General features: G+C 40.4%; 1 long non-coding RNA gene across 1 annotated transcript; it reads left to right on the forward strand.

The window, feature by feature from the left end:
- Nucleotides 1–326: 326 nt before the first annotated feature.
- Nucleotides 327–21,285, forward strand: LOC107973895 (uncharacterized). The gene is made up of 4 exons (XR_001716405.3): nucleotides 327–905; nucleotides 3,270–3,443; nucleotides 4,964–5,090; nucleotides 18,516–21,285. It is a non-coding gene; the product is annotated as an uncharacterized LOC107973895 (long non-coding RNA).
- The last annotated feature ends 1,156 nt before the right edge of the window (nucleotides 21,286–22,441 follow it).

Below are 22,441 nucleotides of genomic sequence, written 5' to 3' on the forward strand. Positions count from 1 at the left end.
ATCTACTGTGTGCACACTTACTGTTCAAAATCCTGATGGCATAACAATAAAACCAAGGTGGTTCCTGACTTTAAGGAATAGAATATGGGGAGAAGATCTGCAAATTAACAAGGGCAATGGAATGTTGTTGATGTTGACAGAAGTAACTATAAGATACAGTCATGGCAGAAGAGTGGTTGGTAATCTACCGGGGTGGAGATGAGGGAAAAGGAAGAGGGGAAAGACTGCATGGAAAAAGTAGATCTTCATCAGGTTAATGAAAAACAGGGCAGCTCAGGCAGAAGGAGAAAATCAAAGTTTCAGAGAGCCTCGTAGGTTCACAGGATTGGTCTGACCAAAGAGCAGGGTGCAAGTGGTGGAAGATTCAAGAGGTGGACAGCAACCTTCAGAGAAACTGGGTCTTCATCCTGACCATTCTGTGGACTATTATTAAACAGTCCTCAGGTCAGCACCTCAGGTCACTGTTGTTCTTTGGTCATTTAATGCTCAGTTTTATGACCCAAAATCAATGAATAAAAACAGAATAAAACAATGAGAAAATTTTCACCTTTATTTAATTAGCAGTTTTTTTTTAAAAGATAGGTATGTTAGAAAAGTTGCAAAATCTGTAGGCTGCTGATGGGCATGTAAACTGATGCATTTTGCCTAATACTTTCTACATATATATCAAAAGCCATAACATTCTTTGACTCATGGTCCCGTTGCTGGAAATTAATCTTTTAAATATTTATTTATTTATTTAGTAGAAACGGGGTCTTGCTTTGTTTTGTTTTGTTTTTGAGACGGAGTTTCACTCTTGTTGCCCAGGCTGGAGTGCAATGGCACGATCTCAACTCACAGCAATCTCTGCCTCCCAGGTTCAAGTGATTCACCTGGCTCAGCCTCCCGAGTAGCTGGGATTAAAGGTATGTGCCACCACACCCAGCTAATTTTGTATTTTTAGTAGAGATGGGGTTTCTCCATGTTGGTCAGGCTGGTCTTGAACTCCCAACCTCAGGTGATCCACATGCCTCGGCCTCCCAAAGAGCTGGGATTACAGGTATGAGCTACTGCTCCTGGCCGGGGTCTTACTTTGTTGCCCAGCCTGGTCTCGAACTCTAGGCCTCAAGCAATCCTCCCGCCTCGGCCTCCCAAAGTACTGAGATTACAGATGTAAGCCACCAAGGCTGGCCTGAAAATTAATATTAAGATAAAACCTGGGACCAGTTTCTTTTTTAAAATTTTAAAATTTTTAATTGTGATGGATACATACTAGTTTTACATAGTTAGGGGTACATGTGATATTTTGATAGAAGCATACAACATGTAATGATCAAATCAGAGTAATTGGGATACTCATCACCTCAATAATTTATCATTTCTTTTTTTAGGAACATTCCAGTTTCACTTTTAGTTATTTGGAAATACGGAATTTCATTTCTTGCATACACATAGGAACCATGAATGACTGTGGTGCATACCCATGAAGCAGAGATTAGAAAAACTCTGTCTTGTTTGGGGAGGCTGCAAGGAAGCCTACTACAAAAGTCCACGGGGTTTGAATTAGAACTCCCTGCACAGAGTAGGTAAGCCAAACCAAGGAAATGACATTAAAAGTAGTCTATTGGCCAGGCATGGTGGCTCACGCCTGTAATCCCAGCACTTTGGGAAGCTGAGGTGGGTGGATCACGAGGTCACGAGATTGAGACCATCCTGGCTAACACGGTGAAACCCCGTCTCTACTAAAAATACAAAAAACTAACCAGCCGTGGTGGCGGGCGCCTGTAGTCCCAGCTACTCGGGAGGCTGAGGCAGGAGAATGGCATGAACCCAGGAGGCAGAGCTTGCAGTGAGCCGAGATGGCGCCACTGCACTCCAGCCTGGGCGACAGAGCGAGACTCCGTCTCAAAAAAAAAAAAAAGAAAAAGAAAAAAAGTAGTCTTTATCTGGTAAAACACATAGTGCTCCAACAGAAGCAAACTAGAAACTGCCTGATAAGAACATCTCCATACCCGAATGTCCTGGAATGTCAACAGTAAACAACTCCAGTAAGATGAGCTCACAGTAAAAAAGTCACAAACTTCCAGGCTTCCAGACCTCCAACTACAAGGAGCATAACTGACCAAAGTCCCCAGATGCTGTGTTCTGACGTCCATCCCTGTATTCGTGGTGCAGTTAAAAACTTTCTTTTCTTTTTTTTTTTTTTTTGAGGCGGAGTCTCGCTCTGTCGCCCAGGCTGGAGTGCAGTGGCGCCATCTCGGCTCACTGCAAGCTCCGCCTCCCAGGTTCACGCCATTCTCCTGCCTCAGCCTCCCGAGTAGCTGGGACTACAGGCGCCCGCCACCACGCCCAGCTGATTTTTTGTATTTTTAGTAGAGATGGGGTTTCACCATGTTAGCCAGGGTGGGTTAAAAACTTTCAAGCTTGCCATGGGCTGTTCCTAGCCAATGACTGAATGAGTCAGGGATACTGAGGCAGCCCCTTCCTGGGAGATGCAGGACTCCGTGGATAGCTGTTTTTAGCATGATAATTCTCTGGAGGCTTTTCTGAACCTTCCTCTACTACGTGGCAGTTGGGGGTGGTTCCACCCAGCCTTCCTTCCGTCTCTCGATCAGGCCTATTCTTGCATAACGGTCTGATGTCTCTCCCAGCCTTTTCCAGCTCCCTCCTCATTTTATCTCACAGACATTTCCCCTAATACAATCCTTGCATGTTTAATCCCATTTTGGCACTTGTTTTTCAGAGGAAACAGGCTGTAAGCTGGGAATTTGGGACTGGCTTTTCCACCAAACAGCAGGTGAAAAGGACACAGTCTTGGCTAGCAGGCGACTACAGATTGTCCCTGGCACAAATTGCTAAATGTTTCACCACTGGTGGCCCGTGAAAATGTTCAGGTGGAGGGTAGTAGTGAGTAAGGTGCAGCGATCCAAGATATTAAAAAATATGGAGGGAATAATGCATACAGAGACAGTTTCTTTAATGCCCCACAAAAGGATGTTGGCAGACTAAGGAGTGGAGGCAGTTTATTGCTAAGTTTGTGAGCCAGAAAACCTCTGTGATCACCCTCAAAGTGGCCCAGATCCCCAGCAGTAGGATAGATGTAGCTGAGGGGCAGAATGAAGACTCAATTGTTAGAGTCACAGAGCTTCAGAGATGTTTGAATGCTCAACCAAAGCAGGTATATTATGCAAAGGTCAGGGACCTGGTGGGACCCTGTTGCAGAATACTGCAACATGGGATGGGGACATCTGGATGGCACCCTGAGGATGTTCATTCTTCAACCCCCTCAGATCCTCTGGGCTTGCAGATGTGGCTCACCTTCCATAGTAAAGGCTAGCAGTTCTACAGTGCTGGAAGATGCTATAGAAATCTCACCCCTGTAAGAGGTGCCACTTCAGAATCTGCCCCCACCTCCTCTCTTGCCTGCCAAGCCAATAACTAGGATTGAGGTCATGCTGGGCCTGGTAAGTTAAGAAAGAGACTCTATGCCTAAGGAATTGCAATAGTTTGCCAGCATTAATTGGCAGAAGCCAGGGGAATACTCCTAGGATTTGATTTTGAGGGTGCTTGATCAAAGAAGCTAAAATGTAAGACTAGATAAGCAAGAATTCATTGACCTAAGGGCACTTTCTTGAGACCTGATATTTAACACCCTAGAAAAGTTGTTGGGTGATAGGGCAAACTTATTGCTGGGTGGCTCTTAGAAGGCTGGATAAAAAAATAGCCAACTCTCATGAAGTGGAAGTGCCTGAATTACCGTGGCAGATGGTAGACGAATAAAGGGACTGAAGAGGTAGACATGCTGGAATGGATATATTATGTGAGACCAGAATACCCACCAAGAGGAGGTTGATGTTCCATGACAGGGACCAGAGGGAAAATCATTCACTAGGGTTATAAGGAATATGCTGGTGAGAGGGGCACGAGCACCACAGTGGTTTCCTCCTTTGCAGGTAAGGGATTATGGCAAGAGAGGTAGTCACAGAGTTGAGTTTGTTGACATCTATGAGGATGATGGAGCTCTGGGAAGCCAGGAGGCTGACTGTAAAAAGAAAAAAAAAATACAGGTAAAAGCAGAGGATCAGGAGACTGAGAACAACTGCTCCAATAAAAAGCCACAATCCTTCGTGCAGTTCCTGAACTTGAGCCAATTTTCAGATTTGTAACCCATTGACTGAAGAAGTGGCCTGGTACTAGGAGGAAAGACCCTTCAGCACTATGGCAAGAATATACTGAGATAATTCCCTCAGTCCTTCCCCAAGGGACTTATGATCCCTTACACGGATGAGGAAGAGGGGAACAACCACTCATGTTTGGGATTAATGGACACAGGGTCTGAGCTGACATCAGTACTTGGAGACCTAAAGTGTCATCATGGCACCCCTTGTTAGAATGACAGCCTGTGGGGGTCATGTAATAGATAGAATCCTAAGAACCCATCCAGAGGTGGTTGTTTTCCCTGTCCCTAAATGTACAATTGGAGTTGATATATTTGGAAATTGTAGTAACCCCCACATAGGTTTCCTGGTCTGTAGAATATGAGCTATTAAAGTAGGCTAAATTGAAACTTTTCAAATTGTCCAACATCTTTCTCACTTCATTCAAGATAATAAATCCAAAATATCATATATTTTGGAGTGAGAGGATGGTGAAGATAAATGCCATCATTAAAGGTCTAGAGGATGCAGGGGTGGTGGTTCCTACTTTATCTCTATTTAATTCACCAATCTCGTTCCTTAGAAACTGAACAGATTCTGGCGGTCCTCTAGACTGCCATAGACTTAATCAAGCATCAGCCCAAAGAGCAGTTGCTATCCCAGGTGTGGTATCATTCCTAGAGCATTTTAATAAGGCCTCAGGTTCACGGTATGCAGACACTGATTTGGTGAATATGTTCTTTTTCATTCCCATTAGAAAAGACGATCAGAAACAGTTTGCATTCGTGTGGGAGGGACAACAATATTCATTTACAATTTTGTCTCAGGTCTATGTTTCTGCCACCCTCTGTGATGGTGAGTCTGAAGGAACTGGACTGCCTGAACACCCCACAGAACATCACTCTGATCTATTACATTGACAACATCACGATGATTGGACAAGTTGAGCAAGAGGTGACTAGTGTGTGGTGTCTTGGGAAAACATATGTGCTCTAGTGGTTGGGAAGTTTCAGTGAAGACTTTTAGAGGTTCAGTAGTCATGCGCATGCTGGGATATCCCCTCCAAAGCAAAAGAAAAATTGCTGCATCTTATATCCCCTATCACAAATAAAACAACATCTGGTAGGACTCTTTGAGTTCTGGAGGCAACACATCCCACATCTAGGGATATTGCTTCCACCCATGCTCCAGATGATATGGAAGGCTGCTAGCTTTGAGTACTGTTCAGAGCAGGAAAGGGCACCACAGCAGGTCCAGGCTGTGGTGCAGCACCCTGTGCTATTTGGGTCATGTAATCTGGCAGATCCTATTGTGTCAAAGGCATCAGTGGTAGAAAAGATGCAGTGTGGAGTATATGGTAAGCTCCAGCAGGAGAATCATAATGAAGACCTTTGGGATTCTGGAGTCAGGCCCTTTTCAACAGGGAATAATATGTCCTTGGAGAAAAAGCTCTTGATTTGTTACTGGACCATGATAGAGGTAGAACCCTTGACCACAGGACTCCAAGTCACTGTGCATCTGGGACTTCTCATTATAAACTGGGTTCTATTGGCTTCACCAAGCCATAAAGTCATATGGACCCAGAAACAGTCCATCATAAGGTGGAAATACTAAATCTGAGATGGATCCAAGAAGAATGAGAGGATATGAGCAAGCTAAACAAACAGGTGGCCCAGACTCCCACATCACCCACCACAATTGCACCAGGGCCCCTCCCTCAGCTTGCGCCTATGGCCAAATTTGGGATTATAATTGGTGTTTCAGCTGACCAACTGAAAGAGGAGGAAAAAGCCGTAGTTTTGTTTACAGGTGGCTTGGCTTGGTACTTGGGTACAAACTGAACATTGACAGTAGCTGCATTATAGCCTAATTCAGGGGCGGCCCTGAAGGCAGTCAGGTGGAAAAGTGTTCCCAATGGACATAGACATGAGCCATGTACCCGATCATCCATTTGTGTGGAAGGAGAAGTGGCCTGAAATGAGAATATAGATCCTGGAAGGTGACCAATGGCCTGGCCATCTGGTCAAGAACCTGGAAGGAAGGTTAGAGAAAAGGAGGTCTTTGGAATCTTACGGCTAGACATATGGAAGTGGGCACAAAGTGCAAAGATTTTGTATCTTACATTAATGCCCACCAGAAAGCATCCACTATGGAAAAGGCGCTGAACAACCAAATGAACAAAGTGATTTGGTCATTTGACATTAGCCAGCCTTCATTACTGGTCACCCCAGAACTGATATGCTGGACATATGAATACAGTAGAAGAGATGGAAATGACATTTTGGCTCAGTAGTATGAATTTTCACTTACCAAAGTAGATTTAGTGACTTATTTTAATGAGTGTACAAATTGTTAGCAACACCAAGCTTCTCATATGGCACAATTGGGTGACAGGTTGATTACACTGAGACCTTTCAATTTTGAAAGGGCCAGTGGTTCATCTTCACAGGGAATGATAACTATTTTGAGGGTGGATTTGCTTTTTCTGCCTTTGGGGCATCATATCAACACTATTATCCTGGGACTTATTGAATGCCTGGTCCGTGTACATAGAACTTCACTCTTAATATCATCTGACCAATGGACCCACTTTACATCAAAGGAGGTTTGAAATGGACTCATGTCCATGGGATCCACTGGTCATATCACATTGTGTACCCAATAGGCAGCTGGCATCATAGGATTCTGCAATGGCCTTCAAAAGTTGCAGCTAAAATGTTAGTATGGAGGAAACACTTAGAAAGAATGGGCTATTATCCTTAAGGATGCAATGCATTTATTAAATCAGAGACTCCTATATAATACCATATCCTCAGTAAGAGGAGAACTTGAGTTCAGAAGTGAAGAGGTGGAAGCAGAGTGGGTCCATCTACCATAGCTTCCAATAACCCATTTGGGGATTTTGTGCTTCCTGCCTTTGCTACTTTGGTCCCCCAAGGGTGCACATTCTTGCTAGAAGGCACAAGTGTCCCACTAAACCACACATTACAGAGGCCGGTAGGACACTTTGGAGTCCTGTTTCCAAGGACCAACAGGCAGGAATCAGAGTTAAAATACAGGCAGGGATAATAGGTCCCAATCAAGGAGACCAAGGCTGGTTCTATACAATGGTGACAGGGAGGAATACAGGTGGAAAACAGGTGATCCACTTAGGTGTTTCCTGGTATTCTTGTCCCATTATAACTGTGAACAACCGTGTAACAACTCCAAACAGTGAAGGGTATGATTCTTAAGGGCACACACTCCTCAGGTATTAAGGCTTGGATCACATGACCAGGTAAACCACCAAGACCTGCCGAGATGATAGCTGAGAATGAGGGAAAGGCATTTAGAATGGTTTGGGGAGGAGGGAGAGAGGAGGACCAGTTGTGGCCTTGATCAATCGCAGTGATGGGAGTTGTCCATCCCATTAATCTCCCTCTTCTGAGTTTTTTTCTGAAGAAGAAAGGCTCACAGGAATCACTAAAGAAGAGCTGCCTGAACTTTTGTGGACAAGCGGATCAACATGGCATAAGGGATGGACTATGGCATCCATGAGAATAAGCCTTACAGACCCTCTCCTATAAGCAGTGTAATGGACCAAAGGCCCAAGCCGCTTCACTGTGGCATCCATTGCCCTGTGTCTTAGTCCATTCAGGCTGCTATAACAATACCATAAACGGAGTGGTTTATAAACTACAATTCATTTCTTGTTTTTCTAGAGCCTGGGAAGTTCAAGAGCAAGGCAATTGTCATTTTGGTGTCTGGTGAGAGAAGATAACTTCCTGGTTCATAACAGCTATCTTCTCTCTTTGTGTTCACATGGTGGGAGAAAGAGAGAGGGAACTCTCTGGGGTCTCTGTTATGAAGGCACTAATTCCATTCATGAGAGTTTTGCTCTCATGATCTAGTCACCACCCAAAGATTCCACCTCCAAATACGATCCAATTGATTAGGATTTAAAGTCTGAAATTTGGTGGGACAGAAACATTCAGTCTATGGTGCTCTGTTTATGCTGAGGTCTTGCTTCCTATAAGCTGCTTCCAGCCAGTGACTGAGCAGGGCGGGAATGCTAAAGCAAGCCTGTTCCAGGTGCTCACCTCAGATCAAGATGCCCTGACAGTCTTGTCAGGAACCTTTTAGATTTCACTAGGTTCTAGACCCCTTCCACCCAACTTCTCTTCCTTCTATCCTTCACTTAGGGGTCAAATTTTCATCATGATCTGATGGTTCTTCTAGATTTTCTCATCTCCCTCCCCATATTTTTTTAGAGACATTCCTCTAACAAAATTCGTGCTTGTTTAATCCAATTTTGGTCCAAAATATCAACAGTTCTGAGGTTAGGGAATCTTGGCTTAGAGAAATGATGACAGTGGACATTGGATATCAATATCGATCCCATTATTTTGTGACAGAGCTCTCTGGGATTGATCCAAATGTCAGATGTCACACCAAGAAAAATGATGTTTCTGAGAAGCATTCAGAATAAGACTAATAGTGTCTTATTTCCAAGGGTCAAAGTAACTTGCTCTGAGAATGCATGAACTTAATTCTTGCCTTTCCTTCTTTCCTTCTTTTCCTTCCCTCCTTCCTTCCTTCCTTCCTTCTTTCCTTCCTTCCTTCCTTCCTTCCTTCCTTCCTTCCTTCCTTCCTTCCTTCCTCCCCCCTCCCTCCCTTCCTCCCTCTTCCCTCCTCTCTTTCTCGCCCTTTCTCTCTCTCTCCCCCTTTCTCTCTCTCTCCCCCTTTCTCTCTCTCTCTCCTCTCCCTTTCTTTCTTTTTTGGCCCCATTGACTCTGTCTCAAGATTGTAATTAGTAACTGACAATGATTACACTATAGTTCCATCATGAAAACATAATTCTCATGCCAGGAGTTTATGATGACTTTTAGTTTGAAATTTCTCAAGGTTCAGTTTCAGATCAAGGGTGAATGTTCTTGGAAAGTTTGAACTTAATCAGAAACATTATTTTAGAATTATGATCTTAGAGTAATTTCTGGGTTTTTAGATTTGGAAATATATATATATATATATATATATTTTTACCAGTTGTCCACTCATTGCTCAGAGATCTGGGTTAATATATTTATCATTTAATAATAATTTTTTCCTCCTCTTCAGTTCTTACACATTTGCACAAATTTAGTTTCACTTCTACTGTCAGCACTGCACCCCAAATTAAAACTGAATTCACTCCAGCTTCAAGTTCTAACTGGGTCAGGTTTGCTAAGAATTAAGACCAGTTTTATCAACCCTTTTTATAAAATTGACTTGGGTTTCAAGAGCGTAATGAAACCAGAAGGTGGGGGAGTTTAGAATGTAGTCTGGTCTCAATTCGTCTGCTGTTTGAAAACCACGGTCTAGTTTCAACCCTACTAACCTTGGATAGTTGAATTAAAAAAAGAAAAAAAGTAACTGGCAAATCCCAGCAATCCATGGAATACAATAGCATCTTTTGAAGGACAATAAACTCAGAAAGGAAAGGAAACATGGAATTTTTCATGTGAGGTTTGCCAATAGAGTAAAATAATCGTATCAGAATTTAAATTAGTTTTTGTCTCTTCGGAGAGAGACCTTGAGCCTCCCTCTGATGCTCCTTAGATGCTTGGGCATCTAAGCAGACTTTATTTATGTCTTTTATCTCTATCTTGATCAATTTCTTTCATCTGTGTTCCTAATATCTCAGCTCCCCCATCTGTCTCACCTCACTCTGGGCTCTGTTTCACCTCAGTCCTAATTGAAGTTATAAAGGTTTTACGTCTCAGTACTTCGTTGAAAGAGCCTTAGCCCTAGTCATTATCTAAGACTTGGATTCATTGAATTTCACATCGCTGAGCTCTCACATGGCTCCTGGTCTTGGAAATGGCCACTGGACTGCCTCCATAGTCAGGTAAGGCCCAGCTTTTCCACGGTCCCTTTTGCTTGGATCTGAGAGGACTGAGTTTCTGCTTTGGCTCTCTTGGCTGCCTTGCTCTGACCAGTTCTTTTCGCTGAGGCCAGAAGCCCTGACCCAAACTCTTATCTTTCTATCCTGGGAGCTGGGGCTCACCCATCTGTGGGCCGACCTTCCCAATGAAGACGTATCCAGCTGCCTGCCTGGTTTCCTTCTTGTGCTCTATATGCCTGCCTGTATGCGTTATCTTTTCTTTAGGTTCTAGTGCGGTTATTCGAATTATGCCTGGTAAAAGTTTGTCATCACACCTGCTCTGATCCCCCAGGGGGGCCTGATACTCGGCTGCAGTCCTGCACAAGTGGTAGGTAAGGAGGAAATCTCCTTCCTCTCCATCTCTACTTGCCTTGTACGGTTGTAAGGCAGGAACATGCCTTCTCCTCAATTCTCAAAATGTAATAGCTCATTTCTTTTTCTAGTGGTACACTGCCATAACTGAAAATGTTTCTGGTATTCAAAGACCTGTAGCACAATCTTTGCAATATCTTGAAAGGCAGCGCTTATTTATTGTTTGAATGTGAATTTGATTTTTCCCCCAACAATTATCTCATTAACTAAGGACAGTTGGTGACCAAACCAGGTGTTTTCCACTTTGTAGCAAAACGAAGACACGATCACAAAGTAATAACACACTGCATTTTTTCTCCCCTGTAAAAGTGAGAATAATTCCAAGAGGTATCCCAGAGATGTTCTGAACAAGGACAGCATCACTGGAAAATTATAGCCTTCTAAACTGACATATTTGAAGGGTTACAGTCACTTGGACTGGCAGTTTTATATTCACCTTCCTGTAAAGATGAAACAATTGACCTTTCATTACTGAGAGTTTCTTGAAGCTATGATGAGCTGTGGGGAGCCAGCCATGCTTACATTTCCCTGGGATTCTCCTTGTTACTGGTGGAGATGTCTCCTTAAATATTATACTATTGTATTAAACTTAGGTAAATAAAAGGGCTCCACGTGCTAAAGAAAGATGAGCCTCTTTTCGTTCTTTTGCCTCCTTCTGCCAGAGAAGAGGCTGGCATGGTCGGGAGCCTTGGACTATACTCCTATAGCTCAGACAGAAAAGTATCTTTAAGTAGGAATATTATTCTGACAGAGAGGAATCAGCCAGAGAATTATTCTAAAATTGCATAAGATTGGTCCCTTAATTTTCTGCCCATGGTATGCTCAAGGTCATGTCTAATTTATTATACGGAATGTGGAATTTCTGGGAATTATCTGATACCTGATTCTGACAGTTTTAACCCTTGACATCTGAAGTCCACTGTAAACTGAAGGTAATCTGCCTGACCTGCTTGGTGTATCTTGTATGATTTCTGTAAAGTTAGAAACTGAGGACATGCACTCAGAAAATGCAAAGTCAGCAGTTGATGTGGAGCCAGGCTTAGCTCTCTGCCTTTGAGGGTCACAACCAGTAAGTGATGAACCTTAAAGTTCTGATTCCCATATTCAAGGTCTCAATGAGTTTGGGCCCAGATAGCTCAGGTAAATATTAAACAAATTTACCTCTTTCTAAAATTTACCTATGATGGATGTCTTTAATACCTTGGTTGTGGTTTCAAAAGCTTAAAAAAATTTTGCTCCACTAAAGTGTCACTCTTATATAGGTCACATAATCCACTTATTTGCATGTCCGATGGACCATATCCAATAATGTAATTTATCTTTGGGGAAAAGAATGTGTTTCTTAATGTGTACAGTATCTTTTATAGCATTTCAGGAAAGTTAACACAAGAAGTGCTTTACGGTTATTGTGATGATGATGGAGTAAAAAAAGTGGAGAAGCCGATGGTATAATACATTGTGCTAGAGAAATTGCTTCTTTGGTGTATATTCTAGAAGCTAGAGTTCTCGTAAAGACTAATCTTGGATTTCAAATCTCTGCATGAAAGAGAAGAAGCTAAATCCATCTCTTATCTCCTTTCAACTTCTCCAAAAACCAGAATGCCAAAGTTCTGATGACCTGACATATACTTAGTGTTATGTAAACATTAAAAGGACTTAATTTTTGTTGTTTGTAGTATCTTTTTTTCTAACCACAAAATAACACCTATACATTCATAAAAATGGAAAATACAGATAGGTAAAATAAGAAAATAAAAATTTTATGTAAAAATTATGTAAGCATCACTAAGATGTTACTATATATAATTCTGCATATATTTTTGGTTTAATTTTACAAAGCAGATCATACTCTAAATATGATTTTCTAATCTGATTTTAAAATTTATGTATCATGAAGGGAAAATACACTTTTAATTAAAAATTGTTGAGAGTTGAAAGTAAGAGATCCTTCCTAATAGTGCCTCCTTATCTCTCAGGTGAGAAAAACTCTGATGCAATTATATAACTGAAATAATTCACATTTAGGCAGCATCAGAGCCAGGCCTATAACTAAAACCTCTTAAATCTTGGGTAACTACTTTATGCATTTTACAGGTGTCCTTTCTTACTTTTCATATGCTATGACTAAATCCAGTGTGATTAATTGGAATTAGAGAGCATGAGAAATTCTTATCTTCCTCTTATGTCCTTTAGCTTGGCTAAATGTTTGCTGGAAAACTGTGGGTAGGATCGATTAACACAGAATTTATTGAAAATATTTTATAGAAATAATTTGTACATTTTGTGATGAGTTTTCAAACTTTAAAGCTTCAAATTGAGGTCTCTCTGCAGGAACGACACGATTTGAGGCAGTGAATCTTGGTAACATCTCAAACTGCTATAAATTTCTAAAAAGTTGTTATCTAACTCAGTGTCAACAGAAACATGATTAAATCTAAGTAAGAATTTCCTTTTAGGTTTGCAACTTCAAAAAACCATTTATGCTGAAGAAATTTGAGTTAAAGGCTCTAAAATAGATTCAATGAATCTTATCAATCAATCAATTTTATTTGCTAAATTTAGTACTAGAGTGACATTATCTGTACATTCTTTGTATAAAAACATCTAGCAGAGCACTTTTTTGGGGTTTTGTGATATCAAGAGGTTTTGGGAATTTTAGGAAAGTTCCACCCACAATAAAAACCAATGTTCTCTTATTGCTGATTAATTCTGTCAGATGGGTCAGAATCGATGCTTCTTTGAATACATGCAAATTATCCTTCATTTAAAGTTTCTGTTTTGTCTTTCTTCCTTTGTTTCATTTGTTTGTCATTTCTCTTATTCTTCTCATTTTCTTCTTTACTCTCATTCTCTTAAAATAAAAATCTTAAGGATTTCACTTTTTTTTTCAGTTTTTCTTTGCTACAGGAGATAGTGAAATCAGTGAGTAAAATCAGGTTATACAAATGGCATTCACTTACATAGACATTTTATGATGTTAAACTAAAAAAAAATGCCTGGTTATTTGGAGGGAGATTCAGATAATTTGGAAGTGATTTATTTTCTCAAATGGAAATAGTGATTACAAATGATGAGAAAAAGAATTGCATTTATTTGGCAACATGATCATAAACTTGCTTACTGAATTTATCCTATAAATCAGGATAATAAATTCCAGTGGCAAACATTTAATTTTTAAACATCATAACTTCCTTTAGCTCCTTTTTTTTGTGTGTGAGCTTAAAATTCCAAATAAACTTACTTGTTCTCATGCTCACAATTGTCTATCTTATCCAAAGGATGAAATGCAGGAGATGCATTTGATGGAAGCTTCTTGACCTGCTTATATTTTAAGAGCACAGGAAACACGTTTCTGGTGTTTTCTACTTGTCAGCATTTCTTAACCGATGGAACAGAAATGTCCAGAACTACAAAGTTCAAACTTTGCATGTGGCAAGAACTTTATGTGATCAGACTGAATCTAAATAATGTTGAGAAATAACAAAAATATAAGCAATGGATTTCTAAGCAGACAATGTCATTGCCATGACATGGTCCTATTAGGTGCATACAGAAACTGAGCTCTATGCGTGTGCCAGACAAAAACCAAAGAGCTTCGGTTTTAATTACAGTGCATTACTCTTATTACCCTCAACAGGTTCTGACGTGACCATGTAAATACAATTATTTAGTTTCTTCCTTATGGCTGAAGTGTTGGGCCAGAGATTTTCCTCTTAGAACATAATCTGTGAAATGGGTCTACTAAGGAAAGCTACTTAATGTAACCAGCTCCTTCTAAATCATATTCTCCTAAAGCACACCGGAATAATACAGTTCATTGGGCCAAAGTTTTCTAACATGGCTTCCCTCCATCTCATTTAGTTAGTCCACAGCTGAGTAACCTGTTAGAAAATTATGCCCAGGAGAGGGCAGAGCCAGTGATCCATATCTCAGATTCTGGCTGGTGATGGTTCAGTGTGATGTGGGATCAGAATTGCAGATTATGAGAAATAGCCAGAATCTTTCTTCCTTGCCTCAGCCCATGAAGGATGTGTCCACCAGTTCATTCTTTTGACACTTGGAAAGAAGTGGAACGTGGATTCAGATTTGGCCAGATTACATTCAGAGGAGAGTAAAACATGGCCAATAACACTGTAAGACCAATGGTGTTCTTTCTGAGACGGTGAATGCCTATAGAATCTGTCAATATGACCGTATTTTTGTGTGTGTGTTGTAAAGTGCATATAACATAAAATCGACTATTTTAACCGTTTCAAAGTGTACAATTCAGTGGCATTTAGTATATTCACAACATCATGTGACAGTTACCACTATGCTGCTCCAGAGCGTTTTCATTACCCGAAAAGGAAATCTCATACCGCCAAGCAGTCATTCCCCATTCTCCCCTCTCACATTCCCTAGCAATCAATAATCTGCTTTCTGGCTCTACAGACTTGCTTATTCTAGATATTTCATATAAGTGGAATCGTACAATACGTGTCCTTTTGTGTCTGGCTTATTTCACTCAGCATAATGTTTTCAAAGTTTACCCATGTTGTAGCATGCACCTTCATTCCTTTTTATGGCTGAATAATATTCCATGGTGTAGATAGAGTACATTTTGCTTATCCATTCATCAGTTGATGGACACTTGGGATGTTTCCACTTTGGCTGTTGTGATTAATGCTGCTATGAGACCATATGTATATGTTTTTTTACTTAAATCATTTGCTGATTTGTGTTTGTGGGTACCCAAGACCTAGCAGGAAGTTTGGTGGGGCTGGGTTTGAAGATGCAAACTGGGCAGAAAACTAGAGCCAGAAGCCATGCCAGTTCAAGAGGTTCTGGGGAAGATGGTGAATGATGGTAAAGGCAGTGAGAAGAAAATCACATTAGAGTCAAGGGCCCTTGGACTCTCATCTTGGTTCTGCCACCAGCAGGCTGTGTGGGTGATTTGGGTAAATCATTTCACCTTCCTGGGCCTTCATATTCTCTCTTTAAAATGAGACAGCAGAACTCACTAACATTTCTTCTAGCTCTAGGAGTCAGTGCCTGCCACAGACTGTGCAAACACCCTGTATTTCTTGTCACCTAACACACCCTTTTCCACCATCACAGCTGCTATCACTCACACTGTAAACAGTATAGGTACTCTTTTTCTATATTTTCTGTGCTCAAGGTTTGGGCTTAACCATTTCCTCTGAACTGGAAGTATGAAGAGGGTTAGGGCCTGGCATCATTGAAACGTGGCAGTCACAGCAGGGCCCAAAATAACACAGCTCAAAATATGAAAGCAATGTCTCTGTAACCAAGAAACTGAAATAAATGCTCGAGGCTGAGATTATATCAGCCACAAATATCATGCAAGAAATGGGTTCCATCAAATGTTTGGCACTTCCAACGTTACTCTTTATAGATAGCTAGCAAGTTTTGGGGTGTAGATGGGTGGTTCATTCAGCATTAAAGATGATTTGTAGTCCATGTCCAAGATTTCCTTCTCCTTGCACTAAGACAAGAAAATATTAGTGATTTGTGAAGTTTCTTCTTTTGTAAAATGGAAATGGTACTGGGTAATCTCAGCTCATTCTAAATAGAAATAAGGTACACTCCTGAATGTACCATTCAGGTGGGGTACATTGCGGGGAGGGTGTCGTGGGTCAAATATGGGACTATTTACCCTTCCCTTTCTGTTTATTTCTCCTTGACAATGAAAGAATAAGATCTGAATATGTGACCCTGGGCAAGTCAATTACCTTCTCAATATCAGTTTCCTGATCTGTAAAATAAGAAGCTTACCTATTTTGAAAGCATCTATTTTTGGCTTTTGATAAAGCCACTTACTTAAATTTATTTGTGGCTGGCTGTGTTACAACAGGGCTGAGGGATTAAGAAAAAAGACAAAATCCAACTTTAATTTTACTTTTAGGAGTGAGAAGCTAAGGACATTGACAGACAATCAGAGATGATAATGTCTAAAATTCGAAATATAATAACAGAACATTATCCGTAAGTGGAGATAAGATATTCAAAAGATGTAATCATGTAAAGTAAAGAGCTTAGGCAATTAGAACACAGATTCCCTGTACAAATTGCTTTGTGACCACAGTTAACATTATTATTATTATTATTATTTTTGAGACGTCTCGCTCTGTTGCCCAGGCTGGAGTGCAGTGGTGTGATCTCAGCTCACTGCAACCTCTGCCTATTATTATTATTATTTTTGAGACGTCTCGCTCTGTTGCCCAGGCTGGAGTGCAGTGGTGTGATCTCAGCTCACTGCAACCTCTGCCTCCCAGCTTCAAGCGATTCTTATGCCTCAGCCTCCCGAGTAGCTAGGACTACAGGCACGCACCACCATGCCCAGCTAATTTTTGTATTTTTAGTAGTGATGAGGTTTCACCATGTTGGCCAGGCTGGTCTCGAACTCCGGACCTCAAGTGATCTGCCCGCCTCAGCCTCCCAAAGTGCTGGGATTACAGGCATGAGCCACCATGCCCAGCCGACTTATTATTTATTCATTCAAAAATATTTGTTTTCATCTCTATATAATTAAATCTGTGACAGGCAAAGATTACCCTTCAACTGAAGCAGGCTCTGCATTTCATTGTCATCCAAATCAGCAAATACAACTTTGCTTCCCTGACAACCCTGTTCACAATGTAAACTGAAAAGCCAGGAGGAACCTACTCTGTTTCCCCACTAAAGGACTGACAAAGTCCACAGCTCAGAAGCATCCATTTTTAACCTGATTTTATGATTGACTTATAGTTCCCTAGGGACTGAAAATTAATCTACCACATTTATTTAACTGGGTTCTTGCCCAGCCCATATTTTCACCCTTTAATGGTAATGAAGCTAAAATTTCTTTCCAGTCACTTTGCATATCATTTCCTTTCTCTTTAATTCTCTTTCGAAGTGAGATGATTGATAGATTCTTCTTCAGCAGTCACTTACTTTGGTAGATGATTTTCTTTTTCCTTTGAAGTCAATTTTGAAAGGAGCTCTGTGTGATGAGCTAATTAGCACAAACACACAGAGTATATAACCTTAATTAGGCATGATTATAGGCTCAACGTAATGGGATGTCCTGAAACTGCACACTATGCAAATATTAGACTTTTCATTCTTCCCATTACATCGGAAACCATCAAGCAAAGGATGTTTTGCAGTAGGTACCACAGTCAATGCCAGGTGCAACTCTTTCAATAAAAGGTTGATTTTTTTTTTTTTTTTTTTTTTGGTATACTAGTTGGGTAAAGGATAATTGGAGGAGGTTTAGGGAAAAAGTTCAAAAATCTGAAAAGCTGAATTAAGTTCAGAATGAGCTATACAAGCTGAGGAATTTTACAATTAAGTAAACAACCCAGTTACTCTTTAAACTCTACCTCTTTTGGAATTCTGAAGATACTTCACCATAGGCACCACTATGAATTATGCAAATCTTGAGAGATCTTTCAAACCCAGTAACCACTAAGAGTACTACAAAACCAATCTGGGGTTTACTCAAGCTATTAGGATATAAGAAGATAGTGAGTATAAATGAAATCACAGTGAATCCCCAAGTCCTAATTTTAGCCGATTATTTTCATTTCCTTTACCACCAACCCCCCCACCTTTTTTTCTTCTATAATTGGAGTGGTAAAAATAATTAGCAAATTGACTTTCCCCTTCCTAACCTGAAATGAAAATATCCAAGGATGTGGTACCCTTAGACATTTGAATATTCGGCCACTGAATAATTGAGAGCTTATAATACATAATTCTTAGATTATGTGTAGAGTTGTGAGTTTTTAGACTCAATCAGGTAAAAAATAATAAGCTGTTTGGTTCCAGACAGTCATGGAAATACTGACAGGGCAGAAATTCAATATGTGAGTATTAGAATAATTAGTATCTGATTTTAATCTAAAATACCATCTATTCAGTAGAAATGATAATGAAAGAGGGTTTATATAACAGCTGAAATTTAAAATCCGTAGCGTTCTCTGTGTTTAATATGTAAACTAATTTTTCCTGAGAACATAGTATATGATAGGCACAGTGTTCAATAACTTATTGGTATAGGCTCATTGAATCATCACAATAATGATATAAGATAATTCCTGTAAATTACCCATATTTTACAGATGAGGAAGCTGAGGATCAGAGAAGTTAAAAAATGTCATCCAAGATCACATATCCAGAAGCTGCAGAGCCAGGACTTGAACTCATGTCTGTCTGACTCCAGCCATGCTTTTAATCACTCTGCTGGGCTCATTAGTACCTATCAGGCCTATGATTGTGTCCTTAGTGATTAGCACTTTCCCCAGAGCTGGAAATGAGATGCAAGAGAAATAAAAACGCTTGAGATCTAAACTGAAATGCAGAAATTCTCTGTTATCTACTAGGTACAAAGGAGGCCTTGACTAGGTGCTTTGTGTGTGTTGAGGTTGTAAGTGCTGTGGAAATAGAATTTGGAGGAAGACAGACAGAATTACACATGATTGACAATAATAAATACAAACCTATATGATACAACATGTTATTGCTCTACATAAGATAACTGGGGAAAAATAAGTACTGAATGAGAATGAGAAGATGAAGATTTCAATCCAGTTTTTGCCACATACCAAATGTAGCACTAGATCAATGAGGGTCTCAACAGGCAACAGGGGGTTCAAATAAAAGATTCAATGAAAGAACTACTTTGAGAAATATTAAGAAGGGTTAGGGGTGGAGGTTGGTAATGCACCCAGACACTAGCAACAGTGGAAGCTGATAGCACCCCTAGGATGGAAAGATTCTTACTCTTTCTTTAAGATTCTTTAAGAATCTAGGGTAAGATTCTTACTCTTACCCTAGGGGAGGTAAGAGTAAGAATGGGCATCATAGAACAAGGGCCACCAAACAAGAGCTGTACTTGTGGAGAGGTACTGTTACTACCAGACACATGGCCCTGAACCTGGGAGAGGGCAGGGAAGAAAGACCTGGACTTCCACCTTGTGCTTTCTGATGTGCTGGGAACTTCCAATGCTAAGCCCTCAGAAGCCACCCTGACAAGGAACTAATGAGACATTTTCTACAGGGGTCTGTCCCAGTTGGAGCTTGGATCTGAGGAAAGGGGATGGAAAATCACCTTCGGCAAGTCACTTTTCCTCTCTAAATTTCAGTTTGCTCATCCCTTGTTTATTGCCTACCATATTATCAATAATATAAATAGTTGGCCTTATAATTTTTACTTCGAATTTTTTTGAAAAACCTCAAATTTACAAAGAATTTGTAAGAATAGTACCATGAATACACACATATTCTTTCACCTAGATTCACCAATTGTTAAAATTCCATCACTGCTGTTTAATTCTTTTTATCTTTCTCTGCTAACACAGACACATATTTTTGCTGAACCTTCTGAGAGTACTTGCTGACATTCTGACACTTAAACCTCGAATACCTAAGTATTATCTATAAACAAGGATGGTTCTCTACATAACCCCAGTACGATGATCACATTCAGGAAATTAAACATTAAGGCAATGCTATTATGAAATATAGGCTATACTCAAATTTCCCCAGTTTCTCAGTAATCTGCTTTGTATTATTTTTTTCAATCAATAATAACACATTAAATTCTGTCATCATGTCTCTATTTTCTCCTTTAATCTAGAATGGTTTTCCAGGCTTTTCCCTTTTTAATCTTTTGTGATGTTAACATTTTTGAAGAATCTAGACCAGTTATTTTGCAGAATATGGATTTGTCTGATTATTTCTTCATGCTTAGATTCAGTTAAAACAATTTTGGCAATAACTACACAAAGTTGTTGTGTCCTTCTCAGTGTATTGTATCTGGAGGTACCCTATGTCAGAACACTCCATCACAGTAATCTTCAGTTGGGATCACTTGGTTAAAGCAGTATCTGCTAGATTTATCAATTATCTTTTCCCTATTATAATTATCAAGTAATCTGTGGGGTGGTATATGTGAATATATCTTTTCTCACCAAGATTCTTTTACCCAGCATTTTTTTTACAACCATTTGAATTTTCTTGCTATGACAGAATTAGTTTCATAAGAGCATAATTAAGGAATCTGGTAAGACGTCTTTGAAAGTTCTAATTACAACCCTCATCTCTTCTTATGTTAAACTGTCTTCATTCATTTACCTACTTATTTAACAAATGTTTAAAGAATGCTCGTTTTGTGGCTTGGCCTGTGACATTTTCATCAGTGGCTTCATAGTTGCCTAAACTAATGTCTCTTCCTGTGCTCCAGAATCCTATTGGCAACTATTTTCCATGGATGCCATAAACTCAACATACTCAGATGAAAGCTGTCATTTCACTTTCTCACCTGCTCTTCCTGTTATTTATTCCAGTAAATTGCACCTCTGTCTTCTCATTGACCCTATAATAAGAAAGTCCTATTTATTGAGTGGCTATCTGTTACAATAGGCCTTTTATACATGTTACATGCATTATCTCATTTAATCTTTTCAATAATCTTGAGAATTAGATGCCATTATCTGGAGGACATTGGGCTTTGAGCCCCAGGTCAACAGTAAGCAAGTCCTCATGCTAGGATACAAATCCAGTTATCTTGGGCTTCAAAATCTTTGCTTTAGCATAGTGATAAAGGTATCACTGGCTTCAAATCCTGGCTCTGCCACTTCCTACGGGTGATTGGGTAAGTCACCTTAACTTTCAATGCCTTGATTTCCTTCTTTATAAAATGGGAAAAATGATAACTCTTGTCTTGTAGGGTTGTTATGGACTTGAAAGAAACAAAACTTGCTGGGCGTGGTGGCTCACGCCTGTAATCCCAGCGCTTTGGGAGGCCGAGGCGGGTAGGTCACCTGAGGTCAGGAATTTGAGACTAGCCTGGTCAACATGGCGAAACCCCATCTCTACTAAAATAATACAAAAAATTAGCTAGGCGTGGTGGTGGGTGCCTGCAATCCCAGCTACTTGGGAGGCTGAGGCAGGAGAATCACTTGAACCCAGGAGGCAGAGGTTGCAGTGAGCCGAGATCGCGCCACTGCACTCCAACCTGGGAAACAAGAGTGAAACTCTGTCTCAAAAAAATAAAAATAAAAGAAAGAAAACTTGACATTTGAATAATTTCTGCAGCACCACAGTACTTCTCAAACCATAATTCTGGTGTCATTCATTCTAAACTTCTCCCTCCACTCACTGATTGTGGACTAGTCCCATAGGGACCTCGTCTTCACAGCTGTCATTACCTTAGTTTAGACCAGGGGTTGGCAAACCATGGCCCACAGGCCAAATCCAGACTTCACCTATTTTCGTAAATGAAGTTTTATTGGAATGCACACACACCCATTTGTTTACATATAATATATGGCTTCTTTCATTCTAAAATGACAGAGTTGAGTAGTGGCAACAGAGACCCCACCGTTTGCAAATCGTAACATATTTACTATTTTGCCCCCTTCAGAAAGCTTTCCAAATCCTGGTGCCTGGCGTATTCCAATAGTCTTCTTCCCAGTCTTCCTGGTTACATTTCTCCCTAAACCCATCCTCCCCATCCCTAAAATTTCCCCCAAATGTGAACTCAGTCATACCAGTTTGCTCCTTATGTTTCATTGGCCCTTGCTGCTAAGAGCATCCGCTTGCACCTTCTGCTCATCCCCAGACAAGCTTTGTCCTGTGACCATAATGAACTCTTCATGCCGTTTCCAACTTTAGCCCATGTTATTCTTCTTGTCTGAATATCCACCCTTTTCTCTGTTCTCAATAATAAGTTCAGGCTTTTCTTCTTCTGAGAAGCCCTTTCTGACTTCCACAGGCTGAACCACTGGCTTCTGCTTCTCTACATAATACTTCAATTCCAGCATTGATCTCACTCTATCATGATCATGGGTTTAGCTGTCTGTCCCTGCCACTGCTGTGTGTTCCTCTTGAGGGCAGGAACATTTGTTTTTCACTTTTAAAAAAACCTCTGTTGCCCAGTCTGGCATTAGGAAGTGCCCATTAGGTTGTTATTGCTTGTTGGCACTTGAGCTGGGGCTTGAAGGTTTCTATAATGTGTAGCAGTGTATGGAAAACAGGCAGGTCA

This window comes from Pan troglodytes, chromosome 13, assembly GCF_028858775.2.
Source record: "Pan troglodytes isolate AG18354 chromosome 13, NHGRI_mPanTro3-v2.0_pri, whole genome shotgun sequence".
Lineage (NCBI taxonomy): Eukaryota > Metazoa > Chordata > Mammalia > Primates > Hominidae > Pan > Pan troglodytes.